The sequence below is a fragment of the Rattus norvegicus genome, chromosome 3, assembly GCF_021556685.1.
Source record: "Rattus norvegicus strain SHRSP/BbbUtx chromosome 3, alternate assembly SHRSP_T2T, whole genome shotgun sequence".
In the NCBI taxonomy this organism is placed as follows: domain Eukaryota; kingdom Metazoa; phylum Chordata; class Mammalia; order Rodentia; family Muridae; genus Rattus; species Rattus norvegicus.
This window is the reverse complement of record NC_141536.1, coordinates 52,150,529-52,175,637: the sequence shown is the minus strand read 5'-3', so window position 1 is coordinate 52,175,637 and position 25,109 is coordinate 52,150,529. Positions and strand designations below refer to the sequence as shown.

The window sequence follows — 25,109 nt, the reverse complement described above, 5'->3', positions numbered from 1 at the left end:
GATGATGCTTTTAAGACATGTAAAATGTGATAGATTATGCTGGCTAGTGGGCTCAACCCCTGGCATAGCAGGATCACAGGGGCTGTCAAGACTTCTTTGAAAAAGAAAACTAAAAGTTGTGTTTACTGCTTGATAAATGTATATTCCATATATAATAGGTATGATAAGTTAATTTAGATTTTTTCAGAGTGTAGTTTTTGTGTCAGAAACCTATACTTAATATATTCTGAACAGTGGCTTTATGTTGTATTAGCAATGACATCTTAGTTTTCTAGACGTAGTCTGAAATATCAATGCAGTTCAAATATCTTCAGATTAAATAGCCACTATAAAACCACTGGGTACTACTGGGAATTACTGTCTCAGGATTCTTAGATTGTCTATGCAATGCTAGTGAGCATGTGGTGGTCTCATTGGCACCCATCCTTCTCCCAAGAGATGGCTCAATGTGATGGTTTGTCTAGGCTTGGGCCAGGGAGTGATAGTATTAGGAGGTGTGGCCTTGTGGGAGTAGGTGTGGCACTGTGGGTGGGGCTTTAAGACCCTCATCCTAGCCTCCTGGAAGCCAGTATTCTGCTAGCAGCCTTCAGATGAAGATGTAGAACTCTCAGCTCCTTCTGCACCATGCCTGCCTGGATGCTGCCCTGCTCCCACCTTGATGATAATGGACTGAACCTCTGAGCCTGTAAGCCAGCCCCAATTAAATGTTGTCCTTATAAGACTTACCTTGGTCATGGTGTCCATTCACAGTAGAAAAACGCTAAGAAACCCAGCAATGTCACCAAGTAGCCTGTAGATGCCAGTGCCCACATCAGGTGTGCTGGCTCTGTGAGACTGCCAACCACGAGAAGTGCCACTCTGAAGGAAACACTGAGTTATAAATAGTGCCAAGACTATTGACACTTGGGCCGCACTTGCAGTTAGGGACAACAAGCAAGTCTTTCCTGGGAGAGATGAGTGCTTCAGTCTCTCTGTGCTGAGCACATGTGCAAAGGAATGGTCTCAGAATACACACTCAGAATGGCCCGATCTTACAAGCAGAGTGGGCAGGGACCTTACAAAGAGCCACCAGCCATGATGACTTGCAATTAAATCCAGTTGCTCAACTTTCAGACCCTGTATAAAACAGAAACTTTGTGCCTTCTGTGTTCTTCTCCTCTAAAGAAAGGACTCATGTCGTTATGCAGGACACCTCAGCACTAAACTGTATCCCTTGATTGTATCAACTTGACTCTCTGAATGTTTATTGCAGGAACTTTATTGACGTGAGAAAAGAGAACACACAGGCATTAGTTGCAGATATCTTCCTTCACATTAATTCTGACCAAAGGGCCTTTCGTGTACATTCTCACAGAGAATGCTGTGTATTTCCATCTCTTATTTTCACATAACGGATGGTGTGGGTCGAGGTAGCACCATATGTGCAGTAGGACTATTATCACCATAATAGAGTACAGAATGTATAAAATATTCATGTTTGTTGAGTTAAAGTAAACCTGCCATTTCAAGTCCATTAATTGCAGTAGAATGGAGCGAATTCTCAGGGACTAACACTCTAATTACCAAGACGAAAGTGAGCATTCAAAGGATCGCATGTGCAGAATGCAGGCTCAGTGAAATAAGCTCGTGTTTTGTACCCCTTCATCCTGGCAGACTGGAAGCAGGGCTTGGGCAAACGGCTTGTGATTCCTGGAGCGTTTGTGGGTTGGTAAAGTTGTGCAGTCTCACTAGTCATTCCTTTGTCTCTGTCTTCCCTTTTACCAGCCTTATTCTCTCCACAGTGTTTTCCAAGGAAAATGCCCAGAGTGCTTGTGAGCAGAAGAGATAGGTAGTACATTTCATGGCATAGAAACAGCACATGGACTGCTCTCCGCACCTGACATTGCTAATTCCCTGAGTCCAGGTTGGTTCTGGTGAACTCCATAACCACCTTATTGGTTATTCATGGACCCTGTTGCTGTCAGAGTCTTGAGTAGCCGCATGGCCTTCTCTGTGCTGTGCTGAGGAGCCCCTACTCCAAGCTCTTAGACCTGAGGTGTTTCAGACCTGAGGATAGTTTTTTAAACTTTTAAATATTTGCCCATGTACAATGGTGTCTTGTAGATAAGACCCAGATCTGATCCTAAAATTCACTTATGTTTCGTAGTCACTTTACATGCGTCGCCTGAAGGCAGTTTCCTACAGTATTTTCATCGTCGTGTGCCGGAAACGCATCCTCAAGTTTCAGTGTGTGCTATTTCCAGCTCCTGGCATCCTGACAGTGCTTTAAAGGGTTTTGAATTTGGAGCATTTCTGTCTGACTTTGGATTTTCAGATTAGGACTGCTCAACTTGTGAGCTTCTTGTGGTTAACTTTAAAATGGCCTCATCTTCGTGTAGACTTTTGGAGACTACTGTAAAGTCTGTGTGGTTCAGTGAAGGAGCATAGCTGTCGGGATGAGGCAGATCCCATGACCCTGTCACTCAGCACGTGCAAGTCTGAAACTTAGTTCAGTTCTCTGGTCTTCAGTGCTCTCTGTACTCAGACCCTAGGGTTCCTCAGACTGCTAAGCTACAGGAATAAACCAGCTTCTAAGGCTGGGGCAAGCGACATTTTTTTCTGTATGTTTTAGTGACAGTTCATCTGCTTCCTGTCCAATAGTTGGAAATTCTAAAGCAAGATGGTGGGTTTTGCAACTACAATAGGCAGAAAGTGTGTGTGTGTGTGTGTGTGTGTGTGTGTGTGTGTGTGTGTGTGTGTGTGTGTGTGTGTGTGTGTTGGGGCAGGGGAGATCTGAGCTAACTGTAGACCTGGCTAATCACAGTGAGCTTCATGAATTTGTCTGTTTCTTTGGTGCTACAGGGAGTCCCTTTCTCTTCTTTGCCCCAACTCAGGCTGGAAAGTGGTGTTAAAGTAAGAAGAAAGTCTGCTAAGGAGGGATGGGCAGCTGGATAGGTTGGTCCAAGCTTCCACCCGTGTGGGTGATTCCAAGACACCCATGCACACTGCTGCAAACTGCAGAGGAGAGGGGAGCCATGCTAATCCCTGTCCTCAGGCTCACACTCTGAGCCCCAGGCTGATGGGTGAATTATTGTTCTGCCAAGATCTTCTTTCTTCCCTGGGAGTTGGTGATGGGAATGTCCAACAGCTTGCAGGGACTCAGAAGCAAACGTGTGTGTCTTTTTCAAGGAATGGCTCTCAGAAGCGCCCAACATGCCTTTCCCCTCTGTCAAGTCGCTCACCTATGTTGACTTTGCATCCATTGCTGAATAAACCCTGCACTAGTGCAGGGTCGACATCCCCGTGACCCCTTTGCGGGGACATCAGCTGTAGTCACTGCAGGCCTCGAAATCTTCTCTCTAAGTAGTCTTAGCTCATCTAAAGTGTCTTCCATGAAACACTCATTCCAGGTGTCGATGATTCCTCAGAGAATTTCTTAGATCACTGCTAGGTTATGCCACACTGGTGACACGCAGCTTTCCGGGACGCTATAGAGACACATTATTTGCAACCCATTCAAAAGCGAAGAATATTAAAGAGGAGGAAAAACCAACATGCACCTTCAGTGGGGGCTTGTATTTTATAGGTGAGCGTCTCACACTTGACAGGAGAGCAGCATCTAGTCTGTTTATGTATTTTCCTTTGGATTCCGCACGCTCTGTGTTCTCATTTTTAATCAACAAGCCCTCTGCTATGGTCGATGCTTCACTGCTGATTGCGTTGTTTTGTTCCGTTCTCTTAAACTCCACTTGGTATGCAGGAATCCATCCTTAATTATATATTATAGGCTTTCCCCCTGACTTGAAACCATGACTCCTTTTGTTTGAGTATGTTAAAAAAAATAAATCCCAGACTGCAAAAAGAGGTGATTTTTTTTCAAAATTACTGCAGCCCACATTTTCCATCTCAAGTCTTAATTTAATCACAGTTCTCACGGAAATGAACCTAGGCAGTCTTAATTGAGTGTTCCTGTGCCTGTGGAATACCTTTCCTCTGTTGGCATACCAAAATTGAAATTCGTGGAGCTTTGAGTTTTTACTGCAAAGATTCTGAGCCACCGCTTGGTCGATAACCCGCCTGCATCCTCCTTTCTCTCTACTCCGATTCCAGTGAGCGTCGCTTCTCTAGGCTTTTGCTGCCATGCAGAGGTTTCATTCTTAGAGCTCAGGGCTCCAGTCTCTCCTACACTCGAACTTTGCTTGTCCTGGACAAAGAAGATTTTGGAATTGATTGCCAGCATTTAAAATGTAGGACAGGAAGTTGATGGACGAACACAGCCTTGGCCTGTCTCAGAAAACCGAGGCGATCCATATGTGATTGAGCTAACCTTCTGCCTCTCCTCACCCATGTGTAGTGCTCTTTGTGGACCCCAGAGACAGCTCTGCAGTCTGGTAGAGCGCATGAGTACTAACTGGTGCTGTCCTGGTCTCTGGTTACCCAGAAAGCCTGCCATTCACACTCACAGAGCTAGAGCCAAGCGTGGTTGTTTTGCTGTGTAAGAATGCTGCTCAACAGCTTCCCGACGATCCCTCTGTGTCGTCGGGAGTTTTCAGTATTCCCAGAGGACACCTGGATGGGAAGAATGACAGCACAGGCTCTTGGCCCAGTGCTGGAGAGCAGTTTATAGCTGACTAGTGGTGAAGCTGTTACCCAAAGGAGATGGAAGGAGGACTGTGTTTCATGAGGATTGTTTCAAAGGATCCACCACGAGGGCCACTGCTGCTCCCACAGTGCCTCTTACACAGATCCTTGGTGATTTATTAACGCGAATGATGTGTTCACTGTGGGACTGGTATGTGTTCCCATCCTAAAATGGAAAATTGCAGTATTCTCCTACATACCAAAGTGATATATCTACATACTGAAACAGCAGCGGCATGACATGTGGTTCTAGCCCGCAGGTGGTTATGGCATCATCATAATGTCCTTTATTGCTATTTGGTGCTTCTTATTTGACCTAACTCCAAGACCTTTCCCACTCCTATTAGACACAGTCATTTCATAATTTTACCTTCCCATTTCTACTCAGGTGGACCACCATTAACCCAGGTCAGCATCCACCCTGTAAAACCCCATCTGAACTTTTGAATGATGGCCAGGGCTGAGATATTCCAGTGTTAGTAATAATGCGGGCAGACATAACCATTAAACTAATGATCTCCCTTTGGCTTTGTTTCTTCTAGACTAACCTAAATGTCTGTCATGATAACGTCCATCAGTATTAGGGAAATATATTTGTTGGAATACTTGTATTTTTTTTTCAGTAACAGCCTACTTGGCCATTATACCAATTCAATAACCAAAAGAATTGTGTGCCTTAGCAAACTGTAAAGGTTTTTTCAAAGTCTGCCAAACATGTGTGTCACAAATGTTTGCTACTTTGACCACCTATGTAATCTCAAATGACCTTACTCGAAAGCCCATGGAAGACCTTACCATGGAACCCCATCACCTCCCAGACTTCTCATGAGCCCTCACCACTTTGGACCCCACTTGAACACCGGAGCTTCCATGTCTTTGTTGGGAGGGTGAGGTCACAGGAGTGAACTAAGTAAGGTCCCATGTGCACAGGGGGCTTGCTTGCTTTGTTGACTGCTTCCTAGGGCACTAGAATAATGAAATATTTATTCAATAAATATTTGGTGGATGAATGAATGAATTACCGGCTTGCCTCCGACACACAATTGCACATTTTATAAAGATATACGGGGCCGTTCTTGCTATTGGATTTTGTTGGTCTTAATCAAATTGCTCCCATTGACTAGCAGCAAAGTTGGGGTTCCCATTTGAAGTGTTGAGATTTATACACTAAGCAGGGCAGGCACTCAGAGTCTCTACCTCCCAGAATTATTTCTCAGAGGCCAGAAGTTAGATGTGCAATCGTTTTTTACTGCATTAGCCAGGCAAGAATGAATTCATCATTTTTATCTAACCATTTCTCATTAAAAGACTAATGTCAATATCTCCCACAGAACAGAGCCGACCTCAGCTGGTGTTGAAGTAAGAACTTAGGTGTACATTTGAACAGCACACGGTGGACGTATGGCAGATTAACTCCTTGGTAATAGAAAATATATACGTCTGAGTGACCTCCAGCCAGCTGGAAATAAATCCTGTGCATAATCTTGCCAGCCTGTCAGCTGACCGTGGACAGGGCCCTCGTTTGTCTTAGGACAGCCTGCAGAGCAGGGGTCCTGCCCTGGCGGTCTTCTCTGTTGCTGTTCCAGGCAACTGCATCTTAGATAAGCTGATGCCCAAAGTGTGTCACTGTCATCCTTTGTCATTAAAGGAGTCCTGTCTTCCTTGAATATGTGGTGGTGAGGAGTTTCCCTCCCTTTAGCCTCTGATAGCTGTTTACTTGGTCTTTGAACTTCCTTTTGATTTGTTCAGAAGCCTCTGATTCTTCCCACCTTTCCAGTCAGCTTCCCTGCTTTCCCACAAGGCTTTCAATGGTAACTGTGCTGTCAGAAGGGTTGATCGTGTTCTGTGTACCCCTGGCTGGGCAACCTCGATCCTGAGTTTTCCTCTCTTTATGGCCCTTTTCTATAACAGAATATAATGGGTGACTGATGTGTTTTCTTTTGACTTCAGATTTTCTTCCTCCTCCTCCTCCTCCTCCTCCTCCTCCTCCTCCCCTCCTCCTCTTCTTCCTCCTCCTCTTCTTCTTCTTCTCCCTCCTCCTCTTCCTCCTCCTCCCCTCCTCCTCTTCTTCCTCCTCCTCTTCTTCTTCTCCCTCCTACTCTTCTCCCTCCTCCTCTTCCTCCTCCTCCCCTCCTCCTCTTCTTCCTCCTCCTCTTCTTCTTCTTCTCCCTCCTACTCTTCTCCCTCCTCCTCTTCCTCCTCCTCCTCTTCTTCTTCTTCTCCCTCCTACTCTTCTCCCTCCTACTCTTCTCCCTCCTCCTCTTCCTCCTCCTCCTCCTCCTCCTCCTCCTCTTCTTCTTCTTCTTCTTCTTCTTCTTCTTCTTCTTCTTCTCCCTCCTACTCTTCTCCCTCCTCCTCTTCCTCCTCCTTCTCTTCTTCTTCTTCTCCCTCCTACTCTTCTCCCTCCTACTCTTCTCCCTCCTCCTCCTCCTCCTCCTCCTCCTCCTCCTCCTCCTCCCTTCCTCCTCCTCCTCCTCCTCCTCCTCTTCTTCTTCTTCTTCTTCTTCTTCTTCTTCTTCTTCTTCTTCTTCTTCTTCTTCTTCTTCTTCTTCTCCCTCCTACTCTTCTCCCTCCTCCTCTTCCTCCTCCTCCTCCTCCTTCTATAAAAATGGGATTCAATCACTAGACCAAGTACAACTGGTTCCTTGGGGACAGTGAATTGAAAGCATTGGGCGGCAGCAAGATCACCATCAGAGCCAGTCTACAGTATCGAATATCCTTGGTGCAGTTCATGCATGGATAAAACTGTAGACTGTGATGGATTATTTGTTACCATGCTACTCTTTTGTAAACACAACCCACCATCAAGCAATCAAGTAGCCTATCCACTCATCCATCTTCTCCTGCAGTCTTCTAGAGGCATTTTTCTCAATATCCCCAAATACTGTCATTCTTAAGGTAGTTTTAAACATCCACATGATCTCTCAGCCATACATGTGTGTGTATGTATATATATATAATATATATGTATTATATATATTCATTCCTCAAACTGATGCTAACAGCACGTCACCTGTATCACAATTGTCTGTCCTAATGATGGCTTCCCCCTCGTGTGACTAAGATAAAGGCTCCACCTAAGGAATTTTAAGATTTGTTCTTCCCTAGAGCAGGAAAAATGTCTTTTTTTTCCTGAAAACAAGAAAAGACACAGAAGTAGCAACAAGAAAATAATCCCCAGAGTAGCTTCGCTTTCCTACGGCTTCACAGGAGTCAGCTGTCAAATCTGGAGTTACTGAAGTGTTTGGAAACTCTTGGCTGAAAGGCACTAAAATGAAGAGTGTAGTGTTTTATGTTGACGATTATTAGTTCCAATTCTGTCTAAAAAGTTCATAGGCAGAGAACATGGAGGTTTTCCCCTCCCTCCCACAGTTCACTCTTTGGATCACCAAAGAGATCCCCTCCTGACTGTGTTCCAGGAGCAGGGCCGGCTATTATGTGAGACAGAATTCACACTAACGTTGGCCCTTTGATAGAGGGTGAGGACCCCGTATGTAGGGAGGAGCCCTTGTAGTGTCTCTCAGATCTTGGCTCAGAGGTGAATTGCCCACCTTAAGGTACATTTAGTTTGCTTTAAAGGTAAATGTCTCTCTGAGAGGTAGCACCAATTTTAAGTGGCCCTGCAAGTGCTGGAAGTTAGTCTGCATGCATTAAAATCCTGCTTAGGCCTCACAGACTGTGTGACTTTGACAAGTTGTGGCCTCTTTCTGTGCTTTAATTTCCATCTTAAAAAGAGAACAATGCTAGCTCAGACTCCACATTGTAGCTGCAAGAATTTAAGTCCCAGCAAGTGTGTATTGTTAAACTTAATAGTTTTATTTACTCTGGCCAATTTTCATTACTCCAGCATACAAAACCTCTCAAAGACAGAATAAAGAGGTGTCAGTTCACACACGTTCCCAACAAGTGGTCATCAGCAGCTGATAAATACATGTTTCTCCTCGGAAGAAACATAGGATGGATAGCACTGGGGAGGCGTCATTTCCGGCTCACTGGCATCTGAGTGACCGGCTTTAACTGCATCACCAGGCAGCTATGAACAGAGGACTTCGAAGAAAGAAAAAACAGAGTGTCCAAAATTGTGTCCCAAAATTGGCATGTTTTGATTACGTTCCTAATAGTGTGTAGTTAACTTTTCTGCCCAGGCGTCACCGTCACAGTGGCTGCTATGGAGCGGAAAGCTGAGATCAGAGTATAGGAAGTGGCTGGCCAGCATAGCCATCATGTTGTTCTCCGGGTGGTAAATCTAAGTCTGCTCACACTCTCAGCGTACAGCGTTATGTGAAGCGCCCAGTGACAGAGGTACTCATTTTATAATGGAACCCCGCGAGCTGAGACCTGCATCCCCCCCCCCCCCCGTCTTTTGAACCATGGATACTCTTGAGCTGTACCTCACAGCTTTTTGGTTGGTTTTCTTCCTTCCTTTCTTTTCCAGCAGGAAGGGAAAGGCAGATCAGCCCAGAGTTAATGAGAACTTGCCGCCTTAAATGGTATCAGGAGAAGCGGCTCGGGCTTGCTCCCTCTCTGGCTCCACATAGAGCCCACAGCCCCGGGTGCCCTTTGCACTGCTGTCAAGCATCCTTCTGATTTTTATTTCTCGGTGCATTATTGATGATCCTCCCCGAGTCAGCTTCTCCTCCCTGACTCCTCTTCCGTTTGCACTGCCTGTGTCACCTCTTCATACTCAGCCTCACTGCCGCACGCACGCGGCGTGAGCCTCCTCGACCACATTCTCCTACCACAGCATCCCTCACTCCGGCTGTCAGCAGCTCTGTTTACCTGGATACTAAACTGCCTAAACCGCCTGGTGCAGCCTCACCGTGTTCCCTTTTATCTACTCCCTTCCCATAAGTGTGTGTGTGTGTGTGTGTGTGTGTGTGTGTGTGTGTGCGCGTGTGTGTGTGTGTTTTCCGAATCAGTGTGACATCCATTCCCCTCACTTTCTCCTGTTTCACTAGTCATTTGTGTTTCTCTGTGTGTTCTCCGTCAGATGTCTAAGGCTCATGCAGGAGAATGGTGTCCTCTATCTATTATAGCAGTAGTGAAACTTTTTTTTCTTTTTTTTTTTTTTGGAGCTGGGGACCGAACCCAGGGCCTTGCGCTTGCTAGGCAAGCGCTCTATCACTGAGCTAAATCTCCAATCCCAGTTTTATTATGTGTCTGTGAGGAACCTGTGGTATCTGATCCTGATGAAGCACACAGTGTTTCTGAAAGTCCAGCCATCTTCTACAGAAGTTCTGACATCATGACAAATGTTATAACAATTAGTTCCTATCTGTCTGTCTGTCTGTCTGTCTATCTATCATCTACCTATCTACCTATCTATCTATGTGTTGTACTTATTAATATTAATGTGTGCACCTGTGCATATGGGTTCACATGCGGAAGCTGTGGTTTGACCACACATGTCTTTCCACACTTTTTTTTGGAGACAGATCTTTTGCTGTCCAGAGTTCATCAACTAGCTAAGTGTGTTGTACAGTGTGTCCCAGGGATGTGCCTGTCCCTCCACCCTTACTCTGAGCTCTGAGGTTACAAATGTCTGCCTTCACACTCAGCTTTTCTGTAGATTCTTGGAGGACCCAAACTCATGCCCTCAGAGGACTACTTCTCTCATAACTTGGAGGTTTTGGGGATTGAACTCAGACCATCAGGTTTGCCAAGTGCCGCTGCCCACTGAGCTCTCCTGCTGGTCCTGAGAGTAGCGCATCCTTACGTGTTATGGTTGGTACTGAGTGAGTATCTTGATATCCTAAGGCCTGAAAACAAACATGCTATTAATAGTTATTCTAATATGGATTCTTTAAGACTGTGCATTGGATTACTATTTAGGAAACCACTCCTCCTGCACACACACTATTTAATGTTATGTATTCACCAAGAATCCAATAAGGAAAGCTTGTGGTTTCATTTAAGATGCTCTGCTGGGTAATCAGGTTGTAACCGGTGTACTGTGGAAAGGCGTAATGAAGGAAGATTGGAACTTCCTTGTATCGACAATTTCAAATGTCAGGTAAACAGTTTTGTCCAGATCACAAATGAAGCACACACAGCCCAGCATGGAGATAAAAGGGCTGAAGTCACTGACCCCAGATGGCTCTTCTGTCATGAGGACACATTAGATCTGTTCCTCCTCTGCTACATGTATTCAACAGAGAAGCCACTCAGAAGTTCTTTCCCAGAAGAAATCTTTCCCCTCCCACCTCAAACCTCCTGCGTGTTGTTAGCACCCAGGGCTTCCCATAAGCTAAGCCTGCTTTGGAGCCCAGACTCAAGTCCGCAAACTTCCTGTAGGCTGCACTGACAGCTTACCCTTGTAGCCACTTAGCTGTTCTCTAGTGCCTTCAAGATAAGAGAACAGTGTCAGAAACAGGGAAGAATGCCCTGATAGAAGATTGATCTGTTCAATTAAGGCAGTGAACGTAATGAAGTTCAATGATTTCTCCATTAACAAATCAGGTTGCCCCAACTATGCTTGGTTTAATTGAAGTGGTTGTCCTGTGCTTAGGGGTATCGGAGGATGTATCAGGCAGAGCTGTGGGTGAGAGACAGTCCAAAGACAAGGGCTTCAGTACCCATAACTTCTATTATTGTTTTCAGTATCAGATTCTGTGTATGAAAGAAAACACATGATGTGCTCTGTTTCTGACTTACTGGACGTAACCTGATGGGCTTTAGTCCCCGCGGTCTTTCCAATGACATGACTTCTTTCTTCTTTGGCTTCTTTTGGCTGTGTGTATACACTATACATCCGTCCATCTGTTGATAAACCTGAGTCATTGTGAAAAGTGCTACCAAAAAAAAAAAAGTGAATGAGAAGGTGTGTCCGGTACCACACTCACTTCAGTTACGCACCTGGGAGGGGATGAGCTGTACCACAACATATCATTGGCAGTTTTCGTTTGTTTGTTTGTTTGTTAATATCAATTCTGAGGGATGAAGGGGAAGCTCAGGTCTTTCTGATCCCTCTTTGTCTGGTGAGCTAAAGGTGTTAAGGTGTTTTTTTTTCTGTTTTTTTTTTAATTTATTTAATACTTAATAATTCTTTGGTTTCCGGGCAAACATCCCCCTCCCCCCTCCCCTTCCTTATGGGTGTTCCCCTCCCAACCCTCCCCCCATTGCCGCCCTCCCCCCAACAGTCTAGTTCACTGGGGGTTCAGTCTTAGCAGGACCCAGGGCTTCCCCTTCCACTGGTGCTCTTACTAGGATATTCATTGCTACCTATGAAGTCAGAGTCCAGGGTCAGTCCATGTATAGTCTTTAGGTAGTGGCTTAGTCCCTGGAAGCTCTGGTTGCTTGACATTGTTGTACATATGGGGTCTCGAGCCCCTTCAAGCTCTTCCAGTTCTTTCTCTGATTCCTTCAACGGGGCTCCTATTCTCAGTTCAGTGGTTTGCTGCTGGCATTCGCCTATGTATTTGCTGTATTCTGGCTGTGTCTCTCAGGAGCGATCTACATCCGGCTCCTGTCGGTCTGCACTTCTTTGCTTCATCCATCTTGTCTAATTGGGTGGCTGTATATGTATGGGCCACATGTGGGGCAGGTTCTGAATGGGAGGTGTTAAGGTGTTAAACATGTTTTTGTATTTATTGCCCATTTGTATTTCTGCTTTTGAGATCTGTTCATATTGTTTATGTTTGTATGTATTAATTATTCTTTAAGGATTTTTTTGGCTTTTTAAATATTCTGGAGATACCAGTGTAAGAGGGATTTTTTCTCCAGTTCTTAAGCTCTTGTACTCTGCTGAGTGTCTCCTTGGCTGTCCAGGTGCTTTTGAATTTGATATAAATCCACATACCAACCCTTGCTTCTCTCCCGTATTGGAGTCCTATTCTGGAAACTTGTGTTCTTCAGTGGCTTGAAACACTTCCCCAGTGCTTTTACTCTGGTGGTGCCAGGATTTAAGGTCTTAGGTTTACCCTCTGGTTCCTTCTGAGTTGACTTTTATCCATTGAGAGGGTTAACTTGTCTCAACTCAGTGTTCTCCATGCAGATGTTTCCTTTACTCAGCACCAGCTGTTGAAGAAGAGCTCTTCCTGCCAACATGAGTTCTTGATGCCTTTCTCAGGAGTCATTGACCGTAGGTGTGTTCATTCCTGTGTCTTCTGTCTCCTCCTCTGTTGGTTTTGGGTGCTTTGTGTATTTGCTGCCCTCCCTTAAATTGACCCTTGCTGATTTTGTTACTGCAGTTTATTTTGAAATGAGATATTGCGATGAGAGCCCGTCATTGTCCTTCTGGTTCAGACCTGTGCCACACCATCAGTCTTTCACGCTTACTCACAAATTTTACAATTTTTGCTTTCAGTTGGGTATTGCATTGAACCTCAAGTTGGATTTTAATAGCATAGACATTTTTATTAATATTAATTCTGTTGATTGAGAGGGAGCTTTCCATCTTCTGTTGTGTAATCAATTTCTTCAGTGGCTTTGTTTGTTTGGTTGACTTTGGTTTGGTTTCATTTGGTTTGGTTTGGTTTGGTTTGGTTTGGTTTGGATTGGATTTTTTTGAGACAAGAGTCTCAATATGTAGCTCTGGTTATCGTGGAACTCACCATGTGAACCAGGGTGGCCATCTGCCTGCCTGCACTTCCTGAACATTGGGACTGAAGGTGTGCACCACGCACCAGGCTCTTAGGTTATAACTTTCATCTCTCTGGTTAGTTGGCTTTGTCCACAGGGGTCCTGCTTTATTGTTGCTCTTGGTTTGTTCTTCAGAGCTTGCTTGCATGAGGCTGTCAGGAAGACTTATTGTCCTGGTTTCATTCTCAGTGACTTGGCAGTTGGGAAAGTAAGTCACTGATATCCGCATGCTCGTTTTGTACCGTGGTATCATCTTGATTTTATTTGTCTCCTCTAAGACCCTTTTGGTAGACTCGGGGATAGTACAGAATCGTATCATCCAAACCAGGAATGACTTGACTTTCTATTTTCCTATTATTGTGCCCCTCCCATGTGACTTTTTTAGGTTAAAACAAGTGCTATATGGAAGGGGCAAGAGACACATTTCTCTTTACAACCTAATTTTAGAGGAATTGCTCTCATTTTCCCTGTTCTGTAGATAATTCTGTTGCGATACGGCCTTATTTTTTAATGACAGTTGGAGTTTTATTGTCATATTTTACTATATTAATATGACTGTGCTCTTTATCTTTGATTGAACAATTGTGCTTTATTATGTTAATTGATTTGCATAGGTTGGGCCGTCCTACATGACCAACCACTTTGTGTTTTATAATCATTTCAAGTGTTTTTAATTTTATTTTCTATTACTTTACTGAGGAATTTTACATCTCTCCTCAAAGATATTTGTCTGTAGTTTTGTTTATTTATTTATTTTTATTACTTTTTTATTACAATCTAGTTGTTGTCCCCCTTCCATTCTGCCCTCCCACAGTTCTTCATCCCTCTCCCTGCAGCCTCGAGGATGCTCCCCACCCCCACCCCCAGGCAGGTGCATCTTTTCCCCGCAGAGGTCAGACCAGGCAGTCCTCTGCTGTGTATGTGTGTCACGCCTCAGACCAGCTGTGTATGCTGCCTGGTTGGGGGCTCAGTGTCTGAGAGATCTTAAAGGTCTAGGAGTTTTATTGATTGATTGATTTTGCTTATGTCTTTATTTTGGTTTTGTAGCTAGTATACTGACATATAAGCATGTTTTCAAAATACTATGTATGGCTTGTGGATTTCACTTATGTTTGTTTTAATATCTGTTTTTTCTTCTCTACGTTTATTTGGGTCCTGTTGTTGTTGTTGTTGTTGTTTGGTTTGGTTTTGAACAGGTCTGCTAAGAAAGTGACTACTTTGTGTCTTTCTTAAAACTGATTCTGTTTCATTGATTTTTTTTTAATTGATCTTTTGGTCTTATTTACTTTAGGCGTTACCTTTATTCTTCCCATCTTAATGGTCATGTGGTTCATTCTTGGTGTTTTAGGTTATTTATTTGGTATGTCTACTTTAACGCAGGTATTTGTGGTTGGAAATGGCCTCTTCGCACTACCTGCCCCATACGCCACAGGTTATGGCGGGCTGTATTTTCACTGTCATCAGACTGAATTCTTAAGTTTCTTCTCTGACGTCTTCCATGACCCCTGTGTATATCCAACACTGGATTCAATCTTTGTGTGAAGATTCATATATCTTCTGTAGTTTCTCTTGCTGTTAATTTCCGGGTTCAGTTATGATCTGATGAGACATTAATTGGATTGCTTTGTTTTCACTAAGATTATGTTTATGACCTGAAGTATCATCTATTTTGAGGAAAAGCCCCAGTGCTGCTTAAGAAAATGTGTACTCCACCATTTTCCATTTGCTAGAATAGTCTGCTAATATTCTTTTAGGTCTGTGTTGTGGTTGAACTGGGATGTCGTTTCGTTGTTTTGCCATAATGATCTGTCTATTGGTGAAAGTGAGCATAGAAATCACCCATTCTTACTGTCTTGGGTTTCTCTTCCCATATTTCCTGTAGTGTTCATTTCATAAAATTGATATTCCACTATTCACAGTACATAGAGGCCTGGCCTAGTTGCCCATCAACAGATGAATGAATAAAACATGCAGTGTATATACCAGTGGAATTTTGTTCTACCGCAGAGAGTGAAATTATATCATTTTAATGAAACTAGATGGAATTGGACATCAACATACTAAGCTAAATTGGCACAACTCAGAAAGTCAAACCTTTTTCCTCTCAGAATCTATGCAGTCACGAACATATAAATATAAACACACAAATATAAATGTAATCGTTTTCTTCCTCAGAATCTCCAGAACGTATGGAGACACACACACACACACACACACACACACACACACACACACACACACACACAAAAGCATATGTACATATGTTGATAGAAAACAGAAGAGGAACTATGTGCTGTAGCGGTAAATAATAAAAAAAGAGTCTACCAACCCACACTAGTGCGGGCTCCATTGGACCACATGGCATTTGCGGGGCATTTTGATCTCAGTCAGCAAAATGTCTCACCCACTAAGCTCCCAGTCTCCATCCCACACTGCTGCCAGCTACTCTCTGAGCCCAGCAGCAGCCGTCCTCCTGCGACTCTTTTGCTGTGGACTCTGCTCACATTCCCAGCATCCGCCCCCTGTGGTTATAGTCACAACTCCCAGTAACCCGTTAAAATCAAAAATCAAAACTCGATAAGCTTGTAATTTAGTAATCACATTTATATCTTAAATTCTCATTCCACAAAATGTCCACACAGTAAACTCACAACCAACTGATGATGATATAAACTGCCCACTTATTAAGACAAATTGTCCTATAAAATCCCATCCCTTATGACATATTTATAACTACCTGTGTCCCCTTAAAGCCACAGATCTGGGTAATCTTTCTCCTCCTCCATCTTTGTTCTTCTTTTTCTTTCTCTCTCTCCTCCCTTCAAAACTCTGTGCCCATCTTACCTTTTCACTGCCCAATCACAGGCCTTGTCTTATCTTGTGCCTGCCTTCACCTGCATAAAGACCACAATCTACAACGTGCAGGAGACAAAGTAGTATAAAGGGAAGGGAAGGGACTAGGTAATAGAGGAAAGACATAGTATTACACGTTTTCTCTCATATTGTGTGTGTGTGTGTGTGCGTGTACATTTATATTCATAAAATCCATTATTTTATATATTACCTAAAATTTTTTCAAGAAAAGTTAGCCTTCAAATGGTTGACTAAATCATTACATCTTCTTGATAGATTGTCAGTTTGAATTGACTTTCTTGATCACCTACCAATTCCGGTTTGGTTTCTCATTTTCATTGGCTATGAGCTTTGTTGTAATAAATATTTAATCTCAGACCAGGGTTTCTACCCCACCTTTGAACATTCAGTTCCCAGATTAAAAGCACAAGACTTTTGTATTTATGATAAGTGTTTAAAGCACTAGAGCTGGGCAGATATCAACCTTCTATGCTTTTATGTCTACTTCCCTGCCGATAATCCCAAGTTATAATGTGCTATATTCCATCTGACCATTCTTAACTCTAGTTAGCTAGCCCTCATGGTCATGTTTTCATGATTCCCCATTTTGTCTTCTCTCTCCATCTTTTCCTCTCTTTCCTTGTGATCCTGCCTCTACCCCCCAGCCCTGGGATTGAAGTCCTGCCTACCTCTCTTCTGCCCAGCTATAGGCTGTAGACATCTTTATTCCCCAATTAGGGGTAACTTAGGGGGGCAAGTTTATATAGCATAACCTCTGTGTGTGTGTGTGTGTGTGTGTGTGTGTGTGTGTGTGTTTGCTCAGATTCTCTTGTCTCTGGGCCACCGGCCTTGGGGGCCAGTATTTAACATTACAGTACATAGCAACAGACCAAACCTTAATAAACTTAATCACGCTTGGCTTTGGATTTCATTTCCATTTTCTGTCCTTTTCCTCCCAGAATGTGTGTATCTTTCCATTGAAGATTCTTGTACTATATAGTTTGATCTACATTTTTTTTTAATGGAGAATAAAGAATCTACATAGGGCTATTATTGAGTAACATATTCTGATTCTTACTATTGCATTACTATATAATTTCATTTGTGATATACTATAGTGATTTGCATTACTATATAATCACAATTCCTACTTATCTACTCTTCTAGGGAGATTTATTCTTCCCTTGTTCGCTCTTGGGATTGCATTTGTCCTGTTTTGTCCTTTGTGTGTAGAAGTCATTTAAGTATTGTGTTAGTTAATTTTCTTGTTGACTTAACAAAGTACCCAACAAAAGATCACTTAGGAGGGAAGATTTTTATTCTGACTTGCAGTCCGAGGGTATTGTCCCCGGTGATTTGAAAGTCACTGTAGCAAGAGGATGAGAAGAAGGTCACACTACAAGGGTATCTGGGGAGCAGAGAGAAATGAGTGTTTCCCCTCCTTTCTGTCATTCGGAGCAGGAACTGACCTATGGCACTATGCTGCTAACGTCTGTGTGGGACAACGTTCTGTCTTCTGTTAAACCTTTCCAGAAACATCCTCACAGAGACAGGTGCACGGTGGATTCTGAATCCAGTCAAGGTCATGTGTCCTCAGCCATGCTGGTTATGATTCCCTCTCAGCCCTAAGTATTCTGGAAAGTATGCCTTCTTTGAATCTGAAGGACAATTGTGTTGGGTATAGTCATCTACGGTGACATTCTTTCAGCACTTCAATTATAATATTCCGTGCCATCTGGCCTTTAGTTTCCTCTAAGCAATGTGCTTTTACTATGGTGGCTTTGCTCTTTTATCAGTGGTATGGATTATTTCTCTTGGAGCTCTCAGTGGTCATCCTTTTATTGTTCGTGTGTGATGGGGAACTGTTCATTTCTGTCCGTTCATTGCCCAGGGTTGAAAGGATTTCTTCACTAAAGCTAACCTGTCATCCGGGGGAGTCACTTGAAAACCAAGCTTTCTTGATGAACTTCTAGGAGCAGTGGGCTTCCTTCTAGGAGCAGTGGGCTTCCTTCTAGGAGCAGTGGGCTTCCTTCTAGGAACAGTGGGCTTCCTTCTAGGAGCAGTGGGCTTCCTTCTAGGAGCAGTGGGCTTCCTTCTAGGAGCAGTGGGCTTCCTTCTAGGAGCAGTGGGCTTCCTTCTAGGAACAGTGGGCTTCCTTCTAGGAACAGTGGGCTTCCTTCTAGGAACAGTGGGCTTCCTTCTAGGAGCAGTGGGCTTCCTTCTAGGAGCAGTGGGCTTCCTTCTAGGAGCAGTGGGCTTCCTTCTAGGAGCAGTGGGCTTCCTTCTAGGAGCAGTGGGCTTCTTCGGAAGCTAGGACACTGGCTTGCTATCAGCTTTGGAGTTCTTGCAGGTCTTAGGCTGCCCAGCACCTCCACCTGTATCTAGCTATCTCTCAGCCTCAGTCTCTCAGACTTGTTCTTCCTGTACCTGAGCACATCTTTCTGGACTTCTCCTCCTACTTGGAATGCTCTCATTCTCTTAGTGAATTCCCACTCATCTCTCAGGACTGATTGTTAACTCCCCTTAGAGTCTGACTCAGAGCCCAGCAGGAAGGTTTTCTCTAGGCTGACGATAATCAGTCGTTCTTTGTGCTTCTCCCTTTGAGTTCATGGAAGTGTAGTTGGTACACAATACTGTGTTTCCTCTGCTTGTGTTTATATCTCTCCATATCCAGCAGAAACGCTGACTTCTGACCACATGCTCTGTGTGTACTTGCTTAATTGTCGAATGATCATAGTATGCATGTTATGACATACACCTACTGTAGAAAGGGGGTAAGCATCTTCAACAGGCAGCGACTTGAACTTCCCATCTGTAGCCTCTCACTGTTCCGTTGTTCCCCTCAGTTGTGAAATCTCAGCCCCCAACTCGAAGGCACCAAGTGCTCTGTGTTCTGTTACAGAACAACTTTCTCACGATACGATTTGAAAGGTCTCGAGCAAATACTGCTGCCTGTCCTCCTGAGAGTTCGGAGAGTTAAAAGACAGTAGTAATTAAGATCCAGAAAGATCTAAGTTTTAAGGCTTGACAAGGAGTAGTCAAAAAAGGCAAGAGAACTTAGCTCAGACCTCACAGCGCACATGGCCAAGGGCATATTGTCAGGATTCATGGGTTCATCTTCTAACAGTGAATACTACCTCCTGCAGCTTCTCTAGGATGTGTGAGCTTCTATAGGATGAGCCAGATTTAAGGAACAAAGACATGATCCACCCCTGACTTCTACAAAACATAAAATAAGTCAGTCTCCATTGAAGTTGGTCTCTTATAAAATTCACTTTTCTATCTCAAATTTTATTATGGACCCCAAAAGAGCTTAAATATTAATACTAGTATACTGCACTGCTGAGTTTATTTTCATTTATTTCATCTATTACGTGCCTACACCTTCTGAGACCTAGACGCCCGCTGCCCATAGTGTGCCCCTCACGAGCCCATCAGATCCTTCTGTCCCCCCTTCCTGTACTCCCACAGCCTTGCCGGTCTGAGATGTCAGTTTTCTCTGTATCTGATGATGGTGTGGGGTAGAGAACATACAGGGCAGCTAGAAGCCCACAACGACAGGCTCATCTAACACCACCCTGATCTGGTCTGCTCATCTCCATCTCTGTGGGGGGAGATTGCAGCCTCCTGAAGAAGGCTTTCCTCCTGGCCACCATGCACTGCCTAGGGAGTCTTTCATCTTTACATTCAGCTGCTGCCCACTGGGGCCTGGCAGGGGTTGGGTGCTGACCGAGAATGGGAAGGACAGATGGGTGTGCTGGCGAGGATCCCCCGCCTGGCTACTCTTGTCAGTAGGTGGACCATACCAATTTATCACCCAAACTAGGGCACTTGGGAAGTACAGGGCGGGCAGGCAGCCCGGGACGCTGCCATGCAGGCACTCCTTGAGCAGATGCACTTGGCCACTTCTGAAGTATCAAGTGGTCTCCTGAAGGAGATGCTGAGGCTTCTCAGTCAGTTTGCGTGCCCTGGTTTTTGAGGAACTTGGGATAGTAACTGGAGTTCCTAGGATGGGTAGATAGATACTCACGCAGATTACAGGACACCTTTGATAGGAAGCATTCTTAGTGCTTTTATTTTGTTTCTTTTTTTTTTTTAATTGCATGTGTACTTTTAAAAACAATCATTACTATCAAAAAGATTTAATACAAAATAAATTAAGAAGATAATTAGCCAATTGCTTAGGCTGTACAACCACCAAAAGTAGCCTTGTCAAGGTCCTTCTTTTGTATTGTGTGTAAGGACTGGGACGGTTTTGTTTCTTGACCTGTAATAGCACCGTTCCGCCAACTGGTGGTCTAATAGTTTCCTGGGCTTCAGTCCCTGAAGTGTGTCTAACCCTCTACACCTACTGCTGCGACAGATTTTGGGCAGGGACGTTAGCATTAGACATTTATCTCTGTGCCACCCTAATGGGGTTGGCTACTCTCGGACAGGACCACCAGTGTGTTCTGGCAAGGCCTCTGCTCTGCTTAGAGGTGTGATTTAGTCACTCGATGGACGGGAGTCCTTTATTTAGTTCAACTATCTCTCACACTTTATTAGGTAAAATTCAAACAGGATGTACAAAGTAAGCCACCATAGCCATCCCAGGTTATATTCCTGTAACAATTAAAAAGTTTGTTTTAAGTGTAAGACAGGGGTTAAGTTGAAAATGGTACAGAAAGAAGCAGCCCCGTGAGGTTGTCAATCTCTGTATTGGATCCCTCCCTCCCTCCCTCCTTCCCTTCTTCCCTCCCTTTCTTTCTTTTTTATTAGTTATTTTATTTAGCTACATTCCAAATGTTGCCCCCTTTTCTGGTCCCCCTCCTTGAGTCCTTCACCCACCCTCTTCTTTGCTTCCGAGAGGGTGCTCTCCCCACCCACTCACCCACGCCCACCTCACCCCACTAGCATCCCCCTTCCCTGGGCCATCAAGTTTCTACAGGATTAAGGGCATCTTTTCCCACTGAGGCCAGACAAGGTGGTCCTCTGCTACACATGTAGTGGGGGTGGGGGCACGGACCAGCCCATGATACTCTTTGGTTGGTGGCTTAACCTCTGGGAGCTCTTGGGGGTGGGGTCCAGGTTAGTTGACACTGTTGGTCTTCTTATGGAGATACAATCCCTTTCATCTCCTTCAGTCTTCCCCCTAACTCTTCCATTGGGACTCTGACCTCAGTCCAATGGTTGGCTGTGAGTACCTGGAAGTCCCTAAAGAAACCACCTCCAGTAGATAGACGTGGCCCCCATTTGAGGCATGGGGCCACCTATCCATCTTCAAAAGTCTTGCCCCAGAATTGTTCCTGTCTAAAGGACATTCAGGGGTGAAAATGGAGCAGAGACTATTTTCGTGGCAAGACTCTTGGGGAAGGAAGTAATGACCGATTTACATTTCGGTACACATTCCATGACTCATGTGGACAGACCTGTGACAAGGGCTTGGCAACTGGCTATGATCTTCACTAGCCTAAGATATGAGGAAGTCTCTTATTGACTATTTGATTAGGATTAAATGTCAGATTATTTATTTATATTATAGCATAAGTTATAAGTCTTTGTTAACTAATAATTAATTGGATTTGTTTATAATTACTTAAAAAGTTAATCTAGAAGCTAGAAAGATGGCTCAGGAGCTGAGAGCCCTGGGTGCTCTTGCTGAGTACTTGAGTTCAGCACTCACGTGGTGCCTCCCAACTGTCCAGCACCCCGGTCACAGGGCACCGATGCCCTCTTCCCACCTGTACTGGCAGCAGGTATGGACGCGGCACACGGACTAACACATAGGCAGACACACTCAGACACATAAACCAGTTTTTCACAAAAGTTAATTCAGCATTCCTCTGTGTTTTACACTGTGTTAAGTAGACTTCAAAGGCTTTGGAGCAGATGGCAAAGGAAGGCGCCAGTCCCCCATAACATGAAGACTAAGTGGACATCCTCCTTGATACAGACACACGCATTCACCAGAGGCTGACCACTGGTGTCTGGGAGGCTGTGGCCACATGCTAGGCATAGAGTCCCCGGCTTTCCCTGGGCTTGCCTGGGCAGCAGATGGCCTTGCCTCAGTCCGCTGCCTCACCTGTGATTTAGGTGGCGTTCCTCATAGCAGTGTATTTGCTGTCCCATTAATTTTAACTTATCCAGAGCTTTTCCTGGTCCAGAAGTCAGGAGACTGAAGCTCAAGCCGTGTGCAGAAAACCCTCCCTGTAAACCACATCAGGGTAAAATGAGACTGAAGATAGAGGTCCCTGAAGTTTAAGGCTGCTTTCCATTTTCCTGGGACACACATTCGTTGATGGGTGCCTTTCTGCAGCTTAAAGGATTTGACAAGGTCGTAAAGTCAACTCTTAGGATGGTTTGTTTTCGTTTTTAGTCAAGCGATTATATACGCTGAAAAGGATGATGTATTATTCTGTCTTATGGACAGACTAGATCAGACAGCAGTTTCTCTTACTGAAATGAGTGGCACTTGCCGGAAGTCTTCCCTCTCTGTGGCTGGGAGAAGATTGCCATTTAGACCTGGTGTGCGTTTGCGTGCGTGTGAACGTGCATGCGCATGTACTTGTGCGTGACACACACGTGTGTTTATTTTATTACTTGTTAGTATACAAAGTAAGTTTTATTATAACATTTTGTATGTGTGCCATCGTAGTTCATTTTAATTCATCGAATTCATCTCCCTTTGTGCCTTATGCACACATAACCCCGTTAGCATTCCCAGAAATATGTTTGCGGTGTCAAACTTCTATCTCAGAACCCAGTCATCTGGCATAATTAAATAAGCATGTTCTTGTTGACATCAGAGAGATGGGAAAGCGTCTCTTTGTGCCTCTGGCAATCAAATTTGGATGGATCCCTATGTTGTAACCCTTTTCCCTGCCTTCTCTGTTTAATTCTACTCAAATCCATGAGCTACACATAGAAAATCCATAATGTAAGAGAACTGAGGTTTCTGCAGCCAGATGTTGGGGAGATTTTGAAGGGCAGAAGAATGTGTGTTTTCTGTATTTGTGTAGATACACTGCCTGCTTCACTGTAGGAGCCAGAGGAAGGTGTTATGTGTGCCATTCCATGAAGAAACACCATTGGTTTCTTCACAATGACAATGGAAACTCACCTCTAGCACATGCCATTCTGGATGGAGCACTATAATGTTTCTAATGGGGCCATGGCCTTTAAAGTCTCAACCTTTGCCCCTTTGCCTTTTCTTTTCACTACTTTATTTATTCACTTTACAACCTGATTGCAGCCCCCACTCTCCTCCTGGGCCCCAGCTCACACAGCCCTTCCTCTCAACCCTTCCCTTCTCCTCTGTGAAGGGGAAGCCCTCCACCCCCACCCCAGGTATCACCCTGCCCTGGCACATCAAACTACTGCAGGACTAGGTGCCTCTCTTCCACTGGGGCCACGTGAGAGGATCCATAGGCAGGCAACAGAATCCCTGCCCCTGCTCCAGTCACTGGGGGACTGGAATGCAGGCCAAGCTGCACACCTGCTCCCTATGTGTGGGAGAGGGGGATGGGTCCAGATCATCCTTGTTCTTGGGTTGGTGGTTCAGTCTCTGGGAAGTGTGCTTACAAACTTTCACCTAAAATTTAGAGGCTGGTTCTAAGGCTGAAAGCCCAGGCTAAGATACCTGTAGAATTCTTCACTTCTAGAAGGCAACAGCTGATTTGCCCTGTGTATCTCCCAATGAGATCCCCCTTTGTTTCTCTAAGCAAGTGAGTGGGCGTTTGCCATTATCTCAGATGAAGACTTGCTTTTTTGTTTGTGTTTTGTTTTTGACTTTTGCTTCAGTTTTGCTTTGTAGAGGAATTTAACCATGAGTGTATTTATTGGTCTGTCACCAGCATTAGCAAAATGAGGCTACAACTGTATTGATTATACCATTTCATTGTTCTGCAAATGAGTGATAATGACATAAATGATGATTGGACACTTTCATTGCCACCTTGTCAGCCAGTTCGTAATATTGTACCTTCAACACAGTAAACTAAATTCGGCATCGGAATTCCAATCTTGCCGTTGTATTTTAAAGGACAGATAACATATAACATATTCGGTAACACAGTTTTGCAGTATCAAATGAGTTCAGATTTTCACACCTGGATTATAATAACTTGATTAAACTAACTGGAATTTACCTGTCTCTTAGGGAGAATTACAGATGTCTATAATTCCCTTTATCTCCCACAAGTTTCACCCTTCTGAGTATATCACTCTGTGTCCTCGAGTATAACATTTGGTTCTCCGATAAGCTCATGTGTGTAGTGCATGTAGTGCATGTAGTGCATTTGGTTCCCCGATAAGCTCATGTGTGTAGTGCATGTAGTGCATGTAGTGCATTTGGTTCCCCGATAAGCTCATGTGTGTAGTGCATGTAGTGCATGTAGTGCATTTGGTTCCCCGATAAGCTCATGTGTGTAGTTCATGTAGTGCATGTAGTGCATTTGGTTCCCCGATAAGCTCATGTGTGTAGTGCATGTAGTGCATGTAGTGCATTTGGTTCCCCGATAAGCTCATGTGTGTAGTGCATGTAGTGCATGTAGTGCATTTGGTTCCCCGATAAGCTCATGTGTGTAGTGCATGTAGTGCATGTAGTGCATTTGGTTCCCCGATAAGCTCATGTGTGTAGTGCATGTAGTGCATGTAGTGCATTTGGTTCCCCGATAAGCTCATGTGTGTAGTGCATGTAGTGCATGTAGTGCATTTGGTTCCCCGATAAGCTCATGTGTGTAGTGCATGTAGTGCATGTAGTGCATTTGGTTCCCCGATAAGCTCATGTGTGTAGTGCATGTAGTGCATGTAGTGCATTTGGTTCCCCGATAAGCTCATGTGTGTAGTGCATGTAGAACCCCGGAATCTCCTGGAAGTGCCACATCCCTCACCAGGATTTTAACCGACTGAAATACCAAGAAAAGTATTTAATATGGCTGATTTTCCTCCAACATTTCTTCTCTCATTTTCGCACTATCTCAGAATTCTGTAATGGGAGGTTCTTTCTAGGGTCCGCTTATGAGCAGAGCCTGAAGTTGTTCCCAGAAAAGAAAGTGTGAGGTACAGATTTGTATCCA

At 44.2% G+C, this 25,109-nt stretch overlaps 1 protein-coding gene across 2 annotated transcripts in view; it reads left to right on the top strand.

Annotated features, from left to right (window-relative positions):
* Positions 1 to 25,109, top strand: part of Stk39 (serine threonine kinase 39) — a 265,532-nt gene that overhangs the window by 223,806 nt on the left and 16,617 nt on the right.